This window comes from Euprymna scolopes, chromosome 13 (genome assembly GCF_053919585.1).
Source record: "Euprymna scolopes isolate OS-2025 chromosome 13, ASM5391958v1, whole genome shotgun sequence".
In the NCBI taxonomy this organism is placed as follows: domain Eukaryota; kingdom Metazoa; phylum Mollusca; class Cephalopoda; order Sepiida; family Sepiolidae; genus Euprymna; species Euprymna scolopes.
This window is the reverse complement of record NC_136494.1, coordinates 143,503,326-143,520,814: the sequence shown is the minus strand read 5'-3', so window position 1 is coordinate 143,520,814 and position 17,489 is coordinate 143,503,326. Positions and strand designations below refer to the sequence as shown.

Here is a 17,489-nt window from a genome sequence, read left to right as displayed (position 1 = left end):
GGTGGAAAGATAACAGTGTCGCCCTAGAAAAGACAACATGATTCCATTTCCGTTTGATGAAAACCGGTTTTCCTTTTATTTTTTTTATTTATTTTTTTTTTTTGCAGACCATCTACTAGTTTGCCAGTTGTGTACAAATCCCAACAGCGGTAGGAGCCTTCTATCATGTCTGAAAGTTACGCAATGTTCAACGAGCGAGATCTGAGATGTGGCGCTGTTCAACTCATGCTCTCTACCGATCCAAGTTATGACAATAGGACCATTACCATCAACCTCAAATTGCATCACTGGATTGCCCCCAATAACAGGGACGATTAAAACAAGGTTTCTGGCCACAGGTAAGGTCTTTGGTGTGGTTTAAAGTGAGGACCACCTCATATTTTCGATTTTGGCTTGAAAATCAACACGAAAGTGTACCTTGATGTGCTGAAGAGTGTGATGATCGCCAGGTGCAATCAGGTACTCGCTGGCAGATCCTGAGCGTGGCAGCAGGAGTCAGCGCCGACCCACAAGTCCAAAAAGACCCAGGCTTTGCTTCAGAAGGAGTACTGCGAGTTCGTACCTTTCTCTTACTGGCCCCTCTCCTCTAGACCTCACCCCGCTGGACTACTAGAACATCACAAACAAGCCAGCCTGATCGCCGCCATCCGCCGGCGCTTGTGGAAAAAGCATGCTCCCAGTTCCAGACCCGTATAGAGGCGGTGATTGAGGCTGAAGGAGGTTACATTAAATAGATGTCAGCTCTAATACATAATCAAGTTACCTGACTTGATTGTTTCAATAAAGATTTCAAAATAAACTGTAGCGTTGTTTTCTTTAGGGGGGACAACTTTATTGTTCCACCTTGTACAACCCGCACTGTTTACCAAATGTGATATTTTGAAACACAGTGAAATGCATTATCGAAAATTACTGGAATAAATGCTTTTTGTATTCACCTACAAAAAATGCTGAGGTATTTTTTAAATCAGTCTTTGTTTGTTCGGTTAAAAGTAACGGCCACATTAAAGAGTTTTGAAAAGTATGCCAGCTCACGTTATTCTTGGGGAGTTGACACCCTTAGATGCAACATCTGTAGTGTACCACGTGATGCCTTCGTGACTCAAGGAGAAACAGATGGTGTTCCTCACGATCTTAATCGGGGTTAGACTAGTAGTGTGGATTTCACGTTTAGATATAGGGAGAGCAGGAGAACCGCTTTCTGATTACGATCTAATTAATGTTGGTTCGGTAATGCCTAACGTTATATCTGTTTTGTTTACAGTCAGAGGGTAATAAATCCGACCTAGAGTGATTGATTTAGGAACGTTGAATTTTTCGCACAATAAAAACCGAGTTTGTCTCTGTGATGTCAGTATTAATAACTATGTAAGGTGAAGTGTACAAAGGGCAGATAACTTTACCCAAGAAATCCTGTATTTCTGCAAAATGAATTCAAATAAAAATCTTTAAAATTAAACGTAAATAGAATATGTGAGGAAGCCTTGTATAATACTCATGTCGTGATGAGTACCAACTAAAAATAAAGTTTTATGATGAAAATATTTTATTAAGACGCAATAACAAACAGACAGGATCGACAGCATTATGAATGACTGTAGATATGTGTATCAAAATAAACGCTTACTTTTTTTTTCGTGCTTGCGCAGCTGTGATACTATAGCCAATGGGGCTCATCCGAGGCGTGGTTATTGCTAGTTGAAAACTATTCCCAATATCCTGCGATGGCACCAGTTGAGTGCCAATCGCAATTTCTGCACGCCTCCGTGGAGATGTAAAATATAATCTAAAAACAGACTAATTATATTAAACATTTAAGAGGTATATGTTTGTACTGTTATATATCTATATATAACTACAACAGTAAATGTCTGTGTAAAAGTATTTAACCGATTAACTCTTAAACTACTGAGCACACTGAAATTTACAGGAAGCCGAAATCATACACCAAGGATATTTTATAATTTTTAAAATCTTATTTTGGGTCAATGATTCACACATACAGAAATATGTCGATAAGTTCTATGACATTTGCGCATGCGCAGATTCATTTATAGCTTGAAGTGGTTTAATTTTACGTCTTGCTTATTTATTCGTTGATAGCTCGAACGGCAGGAAACGCGGCTGGAGCGCTAGATGTTCTGGTTGCAATTTTAGCTGAAAGCACTAAAGAATTTTTTTTTACTTTTGATATCAGTACTATATATATATATATATATATATATATATATATATATATGAGTGAAAGTGTCTGTGTCTGTATGTATGTCTATCTGTGTACATTTCTCTACGCAATAACTCTGTCAATTTTCAGTCTACAGACTCGACATTTGATATACAGGGTACTGATATTTGGAAAAATCTTTTGTAATTCGTTTTCGACCAGAAATTTGGCTGCTAAAGGGTCAAAATTCAACGATTTGACCTTTGAGAACTCTACCAAACTCCTCCGCAAATTTAGTTATAAACAATTGAAATTTTAGACATAGGTTCCTTGGACATGAATCTAACTTAATAACTTAACTTGAGCCCAAAACAATAAATGTTAAGGAGTCATAGTAGGGTCAAAGTTTTTAAAAAATGACCTCTGCGATATCTACCAAATTATTCATACAATTTCCGGTCTAAACATTTGAAATTTTACATAAAGGGTATTCAGATATAGGATGGAATACTGTTGCCATATCTGGGCAGGAGCTGCTAAAAACAGCCTATCCTGCCTTGACAGAGTACAAAATAGACTTTGTGGCTTAGTGGGGGATGCCCTTTTCTCTACCCTGCAACCTCTCTCCCACAGAAGAGACGTTGCGAGCCTATCCTTGTTTTATCGATTTCCATGGCAGGTGCTCGTCTGAACTCCAATCTCTGGTCCCTCCTCGCCAATCTTTCACGAAAAACACCCGTCTAGCTGAATCCACTGTGAAAAATTTCCCCCACTCTATATCTGTGCCTAAATCAAAACGCGGATTCCATGAACAAAGCTTCTTTCTTAGAACTGCACGCCTGTGGAACTCTGTTCCGTGTGCCTGCTTCGCACCGGACTACAACTTGGATGTGTTCAAGTCCAACGTTAACAAATTCCTAATGAACCGCCCCCTTAAGTAAACACTTCATCAAACCTCAACACTAATGTAATGTACTTGCAATAACCCTCATCCCTGAGTGGCTTCCGGGCCTTGATAAGTGGTGATCACTGTGTAAAAAAAAAAGGGGGGCAAGCTTTTTAATCGGTTTGGGTCGAAAATTTAAGCTACCAATAGATAAATGTATATGTATGTATGTATGTATGTTTGCATGTCTACCTAAAACTTTCGACGAATTTTCACAAGATCATTTGGAGCTCGATCCTTCAGACGACAAATAACGAAAAATTACTTAAAACTTCAACTGGGCACTTTTCTACAGGGAGGGGTCGCTTTTTTTCCAGATATTTTCTAAAGTCATCCCCCTTTTCGATTGTCTAGCCTTAATTTAAACCTACGTCACTTCCGGTTTGGCGGCGGTCGTAACAGCGAAACGTGACGATTTTTTTACGTTCTTTTCCTCCTTCGCGGTACGGGTTCGAGTCTGCCTTCCTGCTACCATTTGTTTTTTTTTTTTTTGTTTTTTTGTTTTTTTTTTTTGCTCCACACACACCTCCAAACACTCGGGAAAGAGTTAAATTGCCTCTGTATCTGTGTGTGTACATTTCCCTACCAAAATACTCTGTCAATTTTCAGTCTACAGACTCGAAATTTGAGATAAGGGGTATTGAGATTTGGGAAAATCTTTTTTATCGGCTTTCGGGCAGAGATTTGGCTGGCAAGGGGTAAAATCTCAACGATTTTGCCTTTGAAAACTCTACCAAACTCCTCCGATAATGTTGGGTCTAAACACTTGAACTTTTAGATATAGGTTACTTGGACATGGATCAAACTTTTTAATTTGATTTTAGCCCAAAACAATAAATGTTAAGAAGTCAAAATTGGGGTCAACTAAAAAAAAAATTGAACTCTGTCGTCTCTACAAAATTACTCAGCAATTTTTGGTCTAAACATTTGACATTTTACATAAAGTGTATTCAGGCATAGCTGTTTAATCGGTTTTTAAAATTTGGCTGGCAAGGGGGAAAAGTTCAAAAGATTTGATCTTTGCGGTCTCTAGCAAACTAGTCAGCCAATTTTTGGTATAAACATTTAAAATGTTACATAAAGGGTATTCAGACAAACGGTAAGCTTTGTAATCAGTTTTTAGGCGAAAATTTGGCTGCCATGAGGCCAAAGTTGAAAGAGTTGACCTTTGCAGATTCTACAAAACTACTCCGCTAATTTTGGGTCCAAACACTTGAAATTTTAGATGTAGGTTACCTGGACATGAGACAAACTTTATATATATATATATATATATATATATATATATATATATATATATATATATACATATATATATATATATATATATATATATATATATATATATATATATATATATATATGCACATAAAGGTATGAATAGTACATAGGGCTCGAGCAACGCCGGGTTGAACTGCTAGTATATATATAAAAGTCGCTTTGTGTGAGTTCCTTCCTTATAAGTTCCGAAACGGCTGAACCTATCTTTTGCAAATTTAACACAAAGGTAATTTGTATGTCTGGCAGTGTTCTTAGATATATTTTGTTAATCCGAAAGAAGTTAATCCGATAAGTATCGAAAAAATCCAATCCTAAAAATAGCCTTTCTTATAGAGAAAAAGTAATACAGGGGAATATTTTAGGTTTGCCTAGGCAAGGGAGATAATAAAATCTCCGCAAATAACTTCTTATTGAAAAAAAAAACTTTTTTGGAAATGTAGCTCAGTAGTAGAAATACATTATGGTCATTTATTTAAATAGTATTTTTAAATTACTCTGTGATTTCAATTCTGGGTAAATGTATCTAAAAGCGTGTAACTTACAACTGAATTTTACCAAGTACTCTATTCACTGTGCAAGTACCCATGGCATAGTGGATAAAGTACTTGGTAAAATTCAGTTGTAATTTATACTTTATAGATACATTTACGCAAGGAAAAAAAGACGTTAGCGTTTTTATTAATTTGAATTATTTGTATCCTGATATTAATCGGAAACCCCTCTCGATCGACGACATCGTAATTCCGCTTGAGATTTGCTTTTTCGCTTTGAAAAACTCTCATCACAGATAATTCTATAATCTTCATTTATTACGTTCGATGCTGATTACTGCAAAATTAATGGCCTCGGGCCTTCTAATTAATTAATGCAATTCATTGACATTTCAATATCGTTTTATTTCTAAGAAATGAAAATCTATATCTTGTAGACAATCACAATTCAGGAGATTAATATATTATGCAACCAAATTGCATGTTAAAATTTGCACCTAGTCTTCGACGTTATGAAATAAACTGGACGAATTAAGAATGAACACTGGCCTTCATATATTATAGGAATGAGTTTTTATGCTGACAAGACACTCTCAATTGTCTTCTGTCCATAGTCAGTGTATCATGACATGCGGATGATCGTCTTATAAATCCTTACCAAATATTCAAAATCACGTTCGAGACACATTGGCTCAAACAAGGAATTGTACTTCTCCAATAATTCACAAAGTTCAGAAATGGCTGATCCTATCTTTTGCAATTTTCACACAAAAGTTAAATTATATTCTTGGCGGTGTTCTTAGATATGTTATCTATAGAAATTCATCCGATAAGTATCGAAAAATCGATAAAAAATCTCATCTTAAAAATAATCTTTCTTTCTTATAGCTAATAAATAATTTACGTTACACCGGCCAAGGAAGATTATCCTCAGCAAATAAAGGAAGATTCAATTCTCAGTAAATCATTTGTTCTTTAAAAAAAAAAAACAGAACTATTGTTATCTGGAGACATAGCTGAGGTAGAGTATTAGACTGCAGATTGAATGGTCTCTTGTTCAAACCCGGGTGTACCTAACCATGTTATTTTATATTTACTTATTAATGAGTTCAAATTACGATAAAAGAAGAGGTAACGTTTAAAATCGCCGCAAATCATTTCTTCGTTTGAATATTTTAAAACAAACATTTATCAGAAGTGACTCTTCCAGTGGATTCATAGTCAAACCCAAATATCAAATGAGGTGATATTGTAAACAAACACAGACGGAATTTGGTGAACGACATTATCATTATTATTTTTTTATTTTATACATATTTTTGCGAATTAGTCCACCGTCCACTAATGCTCAAGTAACAAAAACAAGCGAATTACATGTCAAAAATCTTACTCATCGTTCAACTTTATGAAACAAGCCGTGCAAATTCAGAACATACAATGACATTCGAATTATATAGGGGATAGATTCAATACCTACAGTACATCACCTTCTTTGCACGTGTTGATCAATATGGAAATGGAAACAGCGCTAAACCTATGCGGGTTTAACCCGCTTCCTCCAAAGGAAGAAGTTCTATGGGAGTACGATATTCACAAGCGGTCCCCAGTCGCATGTATATCTCCATCAGGGTAGATGATGACGTTAGGTTTTTGCAACTTTTGCAGAAAGGTGTCGATGTTCTCCTGCATACAGCACGTGGAATTCCTAAATTGGTCACCCATTTGCCACTGACCAGGCTCAGCGTTGCTTAGCTTCAGTGATCTAACGACAACCGGTGCGCCAACGTGATTACGCCGTACTTAAGAAATATACCATGCATGAAGATGAAGCATCATAAAAGTTAACCCTGACCAAATATTCAAAATCGTAAAATAATTCCTCACTGCAGACTGACTCGAACGATGAATGGTGTAACTTCTCAAAGTGATATTACCTAACAAGTAACAGCACTAAGATGACTACTCCACCAGGCTAGATGAATTCTTTTCCTTGAATCCAGTCAGACTTAGAAAAGACAACAAGGGCGATAAGCTATAACATATTAAGCTGCTTATGCATCAATGTTACCGGGCTACTTTTTTAAATAGTATTTTCGAGTTAAATTCAATTTTTACGATATTGTTTATTAAATTAAGTGAAAGTTAAGAAAAGTTACAAAACATCCTCCTCTAACCATGTAAAGAATAGCTTTCTAAATAATAAACAGCGCGGTAACATAGATGCATAAGTACCCATATTTGTTAAAGTAAGGTGAAGAGACGAAAAAGAAAAGATGTCATAAACGATAAACTATAACATATTTGTATGGTCAATTGAAGAGAAGGAAGTAATATTTTCCATCAGATGTTTCTCTTAATCAGATGAAGAGCATCTTAAAAAACACGCATCTCATCAATTGAGAAATCAAGTGTTCGCCCCAGGAAAATTGATTTCTGATTTACTTAAGTAAAGCCTATACATTTTAATCCCGATCCAATTTAAAAGTGCAACAAAATTGTCTGGCTACAAATTATCGGTACAACTTCAAAGCATATTAATGCTTTTTAAAACTAATTGCTATAAAAAACGAAGTTTCCAGTATTTGTAATTATTAAGTTTTTGTGTTCACGTTTTAATAAATATAAATAATTACGTGGATAATTATGGACAGAATAAAATAAAAGAAGAATATAATTACTATAATATCAGATTAACTATAATAGATCAACTGAAATATAATGATAATGTGTTAAAATATGGAATGATGATGTGTAAAAATAATTCGTAAAATGGAAGGAACGTCGCACGAAATTGAAGGAACTGATATTTGTTGAGTTGATAAATGTTATACCGGCCTTTCTATGCATAAGGGAAATTATACCGGTTATATATATATATATATATATATATATATATATATATATATATATATATAATTATAAAGCATAATTAGACTGGAGCCCATGGGTAGTCCAGATACTTGTTTGAACGTGTTTTGTTTTATAATATAAGTTTAAAACATAAGAAAAACAATAATTTAGAAAAAAAACCTTGCTTGAATAGTCATCTCCCTTGATTCACAAACGCAACAAGTATTTCAAACACCAACTGATTTATTTTAACGTTCTCCTAACGTCATTTTTTGTTCTATATTTCGCGGTATCACGTGGCAAACTCTGCGGCTGCTTTTCCAATTTTGAACACTCTTCCGCTGTCTTCTCTTGAAAAAGGACTAATAGGTCTGAAATATATTGAGATTTATAACACCATTGAATACAACAGAAAAAAAATGACTGTTGTTTAGAGTTAAAATTTGTGTGAAAAAGAAAAAACAAACAACAAAAAAAGAAATTTATTTCTTTTGTTTTCATTTAATTTTACTCTATATAAAAAAAAATCTCGCATTGTTCTTGGCTTTTAATTTTACCTTATAATTTTCTTCAACAATGCTTCAAGCAAACTACAATCTACTTATATATATATATATATATATATATATATATATATATATATATAGTGCCAGTATTTCTACACCGGTGAGAAGGGGCGACAGTACTCCACTGTCTAGCTGAACAGTAGTCAGTTATATATGTATTCCTACCTTTGTACATGTGATGTTAATACACTTCGTTTGTTAAACCAACCTCGACTTGAGTTTCTTCTTTTACTATTGTGTTACGACATGATGTGACATATTCGAAATAAAATATCTTTATGAGTAACAATAATGGCCGTCCATAAAGGCTAGAAAGTTAAAAAAGAAGAGCACCATCCAGACTTCCACTACGATAGCACCGAGAGTATTGGAATCCATTAGAGACTTATTGTTACTAAAATTCCAGAACAAACAAACAATCGTTATTAGTAATTATTCAATGGTAAACGGCTGTTGAGAGAACGTTGTGCAACGGATATAGAAACAAGTGGAGATTATTGGAAATCTGTGGAGATTTGTTGTCACTCTGACGCTAGAGAACATCACCTGTTGTTCTTGTTTACTTGTCGCCCTACAAGTTTGTTTTTAATGTAGGGAAAACCGATCTACTTAAAAACAGACTTGTGAATTGGCAACGAAAATAAAATTTGCTGCAGTCTAGAATGAGAAATCCTTCTAGACTGAGGCCGTTGTTTGTTCGATTCAAGAGCGCCTTTTTAGGAGAGCTATATTTTTCTAATGACTCATGTGAGGAATCATAGTAAGAATTAATAAAAATAAAATAGAAAAAGTAAAATAAATTTCAAAGCAGATTAAGAGAAGAAAGGGCAAAAAGAAGACGACCGTAAAAATGGACATGAAAAAGAAAAGTTTGTAAATTGGAATAAAAGAAGTAAAAGCGGAAGTTTTTTTAAAATTCGTAGGAGTTTCGTCTTGGGAAATCGTTACGTCACGTGGGAGACAGGAAATTCGAAGACGGTTGCTATGGAAACTCCCACACAAACGGAAATTATCAAAAGACAGAAATTAAAACAAATATTTAAAAATAAACGAACTCTTTCTTTTATTCTTTTTTCTCCGCCAATTAGTAAACAAAATTTTTGTATTATTTTTGTCGATGTTCAATTTGTTTTCTACTTGAAATGGTTTTTACCTTGAGAATAAAAGTCGAATGCATTGCGCATGCGCGACTTAACCACTTACAGACAGATTGACGCAGTATGAAACAAAACTAAATGAGATATTGAACTGATGCACGTGAGGAAAAACGTGAAATAACCAACACCATTATGATTCATACAAAATGATTCGTCACACGCCAACGGTGAGCGGTCAAAAGAAAAGTAACCGTAGGATGACAGGGGAGACGGTTCAAGGACAGCCTGAAGGTCTCTCGCGAACAGATTGCTTAGTATTCTAACTAGTGGGGAAAACTAACTGAACACAAATGGTGTACTGCAAGCTGAAAAGGTGTTACAATTGTTGAATCTGCACGCATTGAAGAACGTGAAAGGAAACGTATCATTAGAAAAGACAAAGCAGTCATAACTTCTGCTATAGAATCATGCAAGAGCTACCCTACATGCGAGAGATATTTCTGAATTCGAATTGAGCAGATAAGTTATTTTCGGATCCATAGAACAATTGTATGATCACGGTCATTTTCGTAAGAGATCGACAAACACTAATATGTGGTTTCTTTTAGACAGAAACGAAGAAAAAATTGGTTTAATATCTAGGCGCACGATTATCCCATTTGGCTAGACAGATCCGTAGATCATACCAGATTACCGATTCAGGGGAAAGAAAAATTAGGATTAATCAAAATAGATTGCAGAGGGATGATGTTAGAAATTGCGTAACCCATGTTTTACTCTTAACTGCTCATCGCCAATGTACATTTTCTGGCGGAATCTATTGTTTATAGAGATATAAACTGAGGTGACTTGCCTTCCATTTGGCCATAAGGAATCATTGATCTTGTGGCGAATATGAGTGGCGTCGCTGAGGGAGATTAACTTCCAATCATCGCTGATGGCTTAAGGGGTAGGGTTTGCTGGCGCTTTGTGGATTGGGATTTGCTTAACACTCGGACGGAATCAAAGCATTTAATTCGAAATGAAGAACGGATAAGGAATGAAATGGATGTACACCAAAAATTTGAAACTGTTTGGCGCCGATATTGAGTTGATCCGATCAAAGAATTGAGATTTACGCGGGAATAAAGCGATGCGAATAAACTTATAAGCGTTTATAAAAAAAATGTATAAATATACAAAAGATGAAAAATTAACAACATTCTATTTAAAAGACAGATACAGGTTTACGATTTATATGAAAGTTTCAGTACACACACACACACACACACACACACACACACATATATATATATATATATATATATATATATATATATATATATATATATATATATATACTATTATACGAAAGCCACGTTGCGTGTGTGAGTTCCTTCCTCATAGGTTCTGAAACGGCTGCGCCTATTTTTTTGCAAATTTCACACAAAGGTATATTATATTCTTGGCAGTGTTCTTAGATATTTTTACTTTAGAAATTAATCCGATAAGTATCGAACATCGATACAAATTCGATCGCAAAATGTCTTTCTTATAGATAAAAAAGAATTTTTACAGGAAAATATTTTACGTTACACCGACCAAGGAAGGTAATTCTCAGCAAATGAAGGGAAATTCAATTCTCAGTAAATCATTTCTTCTAAAAAAAAAAACAGAACTGTTATCATCTGGGAGATTTAGTGGTAGAGAATTCGATTACAAATCGAATGGTTTTCTGTTCAAACCCGGGTATACCTAACTATTATTTAAAATTTTTCTTATTAATGAGTTTAATTTACAATAAGAGAAGAGGACGTATTTAAAAAATATAAAATAATATATATATATATATATATATATATATATATTTGCGAACACCAGGCATATTATTCTTCATAATATATGATAATAAATAGAGGATTGATTTCATAATAATACATCCGCAATCTGCATAAATTAAAATGTCATGTTTAAACGTATTGTACGACCGGACAACGCCGGGCGTCCAGTTAGTATATATATATATATATATATATATATATATATATATATATATATATATATAAAAGAGGGAAGAATACTAAAACTGTAAGTTGAACTTTACAATCAAAGTTTAGTGCTCGACTGAATACTCCAAAAAACAATTTACAAAGTCCTTTAACACTTTATAGAAAGATCTGTTTCGTTCCGTCTAGACAATTTCCGGTCAGAGTAATGCGAGCTTTCACGGACTGATTTTTTTTTCGCTTAGTTTGATCTTAATTTCTTTAAAATTTAATCTGAAATCACTTTTTCTAATTAAGCCGATGATGAAGGTTCTCATACTGGTTTTCTCCCTTTTTACTATTAGTTCCCATTTGAGTGGGGACAAACATCTCTTTGGGCTACTGCACTGCCCGGAAAAAAAAGCAGTTTTCATTATTTCAGCTGTTTTGAAGGCTTTCCAATCGGATTATATGCATCGTCACGCTGGACTTATTTTGGATTCCATTCTTTCTAAAGAACTATTTTACATTTCGGATCAACTTGAGAGGATTTTCATGCAAGCTGAAATATTATGCGCGGTTTGTTTATATATATATATATATATATATATATATATATGTATATATATATATATATATATATATATATTTTGCATATCTAACATATTTTCACTTCTATTTTTATTTGGCAATTTATAATTACAATAAATGCGGTTTCACTTAATACCTTAACTAGCAAATTCTAGCATTGCTACAAATATAATTGCTGATTTCTTTATGTCCTTTGATTAGAAGAATAACAAGAATAGCATTCTTTTAAACTCCGCTGAATAAGGACTTTGTAAATTGTTTTTAATATTACGTTATTTGATTGTCTCTTTGGAAAATATGAATGACAAAGTTGATTTGCATGTCTGATTACATTACGAGAACGACGTACTATGTGACAGTGTATACATTTTTTCTTTACCGTTGTGGTAGTCTTTTGGTAGAAGATTATTCAGAGGCCCCTGTAACTTGTGCAGTTTGGGTAAGAAGGAACCATAATGCCTTACAATGCCAAGAAAATATCGTAGTGTTGCAACATCCTTAGGCGCTACTATGTGCTTTATTGTCTGAATATTGTCCGGATCTGGTTTTCGGCCATTTTTGTCAAATATGAATCCAAGGTATTTCATAGAAGTTTGGAAGAATTTGCATTTGTCTCGTCTTAAGTGGAATCCATATTATTGAATTCGATCCAGTACGGAAGTAAGAGGGTGCAGAAGTTCCTCTTGGGATGTGCTTGTAACGATAATATTATCCATATAGACGGAGAAAGAAGTCAAAAAGGAAGTGGAAGCCACGTGAAAATGCAGATATCTCCGATTTGCTTTAAATTGTAACAATGCATATTACGCATCAATTAATAAATATTCTTCAAATTGCAGTTTGTTTGTATAAAGGTTTCGCGGGTCGAATATGGAAACAAACATCCCATGTACAAATTCATTTTTGTCATTATACATTAAAACAACTGAGCAATACTTAGATAAGTAGAAAACAAAAAAGTGTTAAATCGAAGTATGTCTTTCTCGTAAACTTATGACACTGTAACAGAGCGCGTATGGACGCGGTGGAAAATATCAGCAGGGGCTGTAAGAAAACGACATATGTAAACAAGGAAGTGTAAGCGATCTGGCGTCTGAAAAAAAGAGAAAACAAAAAAGACAGCACGTGCTTGGCGCAGAAAACAAAGTCGACGTCGAAGAGAATGGACGTGTAAAGACGCAGGTTAGAAATGGCTGTCTACAGCCGGCATGATGTCGCAGAAACAAAACAAAGTCGGCGTCGAAGAAAATGGACGTGTAAATAACGAGGACGAGTATAGGCCAGCTGTTACGGGCATGCGGTCTAAGGAAGGAGAAACGCGTGTCTGATAAAATGATGTAGTAGCGAGAGACTTTTTAAAGTAGCGTTGAAACAATTATAACGGTTATAAAAGCTTTAGTTGAGAAAGGGAAAATGATGACCCGGATTTTTATTTATTTATTTATTTATTTTATTGTTTGTCTATTCGTGACGTAACGACTACGTTACAACACAACTGAGGCTTGAGAGTCTAACCTGCCATACTATTAAAGGCATAGCTAAAAGAATTCTTATACTCCCAAAGCTGTTAACGAAAGCGATGCAGTAGCCGACAATTCACGCCTGCGTATTTTTATAATTATCACGTTATTCACGAAACAACATTTGCAATAATAAACTGAAATGGAAACTTTTCGTATCTTCAATCAAAAATCATAAGCAATCATTTTTTTCTCGCAATCGATAAAATTACATTCGTTAATTTCCTGCCAAAAGATGCGAGATTTATTATAGCACAAATTATTTGGTATACGAACGCACGCGCACTGAGAAACATATATTATACACACGCACACACACACGTACTTACAGGCATACGCACACACGTCTATAAGCGTTTCTTTGGATTTTCTATTTTATCTAAACGTCTTGTTGATTCTCATCATTTTCCAGTGTTCATCTCAATTTTTGCATCAGATTAACTGATTGTATTGATGCCAAACATCTCAATACATCACATGTTCATACTTATCGAATATGTCTCTCTTTATATATATATATATATATATATATATATATATATATATATATATATATAAAAATGAAAATTACAATTGAATTTACCAAAATGATCCAAGATGGTAAAATTAAAGTAAATTATAAATATTAAAGAATTAATATTTATAAAATTATCTCAGCCAGATATAAAAGCTCGATAAAACCAAATAGGAAATAGAGCTTATAATATGAGCAAACAGTTAATAAAATATGTTAAAAAACACTTTGAAATGAGTTAAAAACATATTTAATCTGAAAAGGAAACACTAGAGAAATGGATAGTCCTTAATCCGCGGAGTTTCGAAGAAATACTTTCCTTCTCATCAGAGGGTAGGAATTAGCAAAATGCGGGATATATATATATATATATATATATATATATATATATATATATATATATATAATTATAAAGAAGTGAACCATCGCGTAAATTCAATCAACTAAAATTAGATGGAAAACGGGGTGAGGAAAAGGAAAAAAAAAGGAAAAAAAAACGGGGCAAGTTACATGTAACACATGTACAATTAAATAAAATAAATAAGTCGATTAAAAACAAGATCGTTAAAATACACCCGAAGCGCTTTTCGTTCAGACTAACATTTTCAAGGGTCATAAGTCTGAAAATTATTTTTTTTTTTTTAGAATATTTGGTAGTGGTATGGAGTAAGAGCGGAGAGGAGGTTAAAAAAAAAAAAAAAAAAAACCCTGACTACCCAAATAATTCTAATTGAAGCCGGAGGTTTCTCTGCTTGCACAAAGTAGGGGGGCTGGCAATGATGGCAAGTGCTTCGAGGACAGACAGGTGGAACTTTGTACGTCCTCGGTACAAAACAGAAAAACACTCCTCAGAGAAAACAAGACCGCACTCCTTTTTATCGACCAAGTGTTGGCCGATGGACGATTCTATCAGTTGAGATTTTCTGGTGGTAGGTTGATGATCTCGGATGAAATGGGGAACATGTTGGGCCATTCGGACCTGAAGACGCTGCCTATATAGACGGCACCACACCGACATTGAAATTTATAAATAATATTACTTGTTTGAGAGATAGGCAAGACATCCTTACGAAATGAGGGAAAGGTGGTTTTTGTGAAAAAAGCAATACGGAGCGATAGAGCACCAAAATTAGAAGACACTAGAGGGGAAATCTTATCGCCAATAAGTTGGCCTTCAGGTCCAATCCAGGGTAACAAGGTATACCGGAAATCTCGATGGACCGTATTTTGGTAGTTCAGAAAAGGATTGAATTTTCTTATTAATAACTAAGTTAACTAATGGAGGTGGATATCCATTCATAATAAAAATCCTTTTAATGTTTTCAATTTCCACATCAATAAAAGGTGGGGAACAAATAGCAAGTGCTCGATGGGTTAGGTTTCTAATGAGATTAAGTTTCCTGGTTGTGGGTGCAAAGGAATCCCAACTGAGATAAAGACCAGTGAAAGTGGGTTTTCTATAAATATATATCTATTATTTTTTATATATATATATATATATATATATATATATATATATATATATATATACATATATATATGTACATATATATATGCATGTATATATGTATATGCATATATATACATGTATATATGTATATACATATACATATATATATATATATATATATATATATATATATATATATATATGACCCTGTCGGTGGGGCATTAGAATACGCCGACTGCCCCCCCTCCTGCAGAGCGTAAAAGTCCCTCAATAGGTGTCCTGGATATGACCTTAAACTATATCCAGTGGTGAGGCCCCAGCTTGTGGGTTTTGGGGAGTGTGGAGCCACCCTTTAATTACCATTGCTACCAGGTTCACTCAGACCCGGAGTGGTAGTACCTGTTAGGGTCCCAACTATGGGTTAAATAGAAACCAACGTGAAGACAACAAATATATTCTATTAAAAAAATCTTTGGATTCGGCATTAAATAACCCGAAAAGGGTTGATATGCCGTAAAAAAAACCCAACCAACCAACCATATATATATATATATATATATATATACTAGCAGGGAGATCAGACGTTGCCCGAGATTGAATGTTTCATGCTCCCATATTCTTATCGTCATCGAAATCAGTGAAATCGCCCATTTTTGGGTAGGGTCGCAAACATCTAATGCCAGGTTAGCGAAAGGGAAAGGAGGCAAATCGCACTCTTGCATTTGAGGTTGTTGCTTCTTCAAATTTCTGGTTTGGCACGGAATACATTTTTACCTATGTATTCGTTTACTGCCTTCAATAAACAAGGCCAGAAATATTTTTGTTTAATGGCGTGAAACGTCTTTTCCACGCCCACATGACCATTATAGTCGCAATATTGGACTAACACCCTTTTTTCTAATATGCGACGGTACATATAATCTAATTAATGGTTCGTCGTCATTACTATCTACTTCTTTTGTTCCATTTTGGACGCTTTACCATTTTTTATTCACATCTTAAAATAAAAAAAACAACATTTTTCTATCATCTTCCTGTTCCCTAATTAATTCTATACCCATGCTTTACCGATGTGTCCTCAGCATCCTTATATGATGCATACTCTTTCGACTCAAAGAGATTCGAGTTTATCGCACTCACTAAATAGTTTCTACTATATCTCTACCGAGGGATCATCATTGTTTCGACTCGAATCAACAGTTAGTTGTTAATAAGCACACATTATAAATAAACACATCAAAATGTTCTTTGCTACACTAGGCATGCGTGAGAAAGTGTTTTGTTTTGGAACTAAAACATTTTATTTTTATCCATATCAAATAAGGCATATTGTCCCAAAGTGTTAAAAGCTAATATATTTTCTTCTCGTTGTGTCTGCAAACTTTATTCCATGGAACCAGAAGGTTACGTAAGTTTAGCGCAAAGGCCATAACATTGATGAGACTTTTAATTAAGTGTCAAAAGGTTTACTGGGGAAGTTAATTAAATGATAATTAATTAAATTATGATAATAATTGTTTTATTGAAGAGTATAAAATCCGTTTGGGTAGCCAAAAAAATTTTAAGAACCAAGTGTACTAAACAGTCCATGCGTGCAAAGAGATGATGACCCGAGCTAGAACAGGATTTGACCAATTGTCAATAAAAGAAAAGCCATCCGCATATGTATGGACCTTTCAAAGTTATAAACAAATTATATAAGTAAAATGAATTCGTTTTGGGCATCCAAAATTTTAAGTGCAAAGAGATTGTGACTCGAGCAAAGACCTATAAAACTAAAAGAAAACAAAGTGCAGGTGTTTGCATCTGCTGAAATCATAATTTTCAAAATTGCAAACAATAAATATATTTCTAAGTTGGTAAACATTTTGAGTCGGCCTAACTTGGAATTGAGTACACGTTTGGTACAAGGACTGGGCGGCTATACGTCGTTCATCAACTAATCACAGAATTGCTCGTTATAGCCCCTCCTAATGACTGCAACTGATTCGGCGATTATCTTAAATCAATCAAAGGCTAACCAGTGTAATTGTTACGACGATAGCCATTAGTCGG

General features: G+C 34.4%; 1 non-coding gene across 1 annotated transcript; it reads left to right on the top strand.

Moving 5' to 3' along the window:
• Positions 1-1,637: 1,637 nt before the first annotated feature.
• On the top strand, positions 1,638-1,773 carry LOC145292636 (U4 spliceosomal RNA). Its single transcript, XR_013869598.1, has one exon. It is a non-coding gene; the product is annotated as a U4 spliceosomal RNA (small nuclear RNA).
• Positions 1,774-17,489: the final 15,716 nt, after the last annotated feature.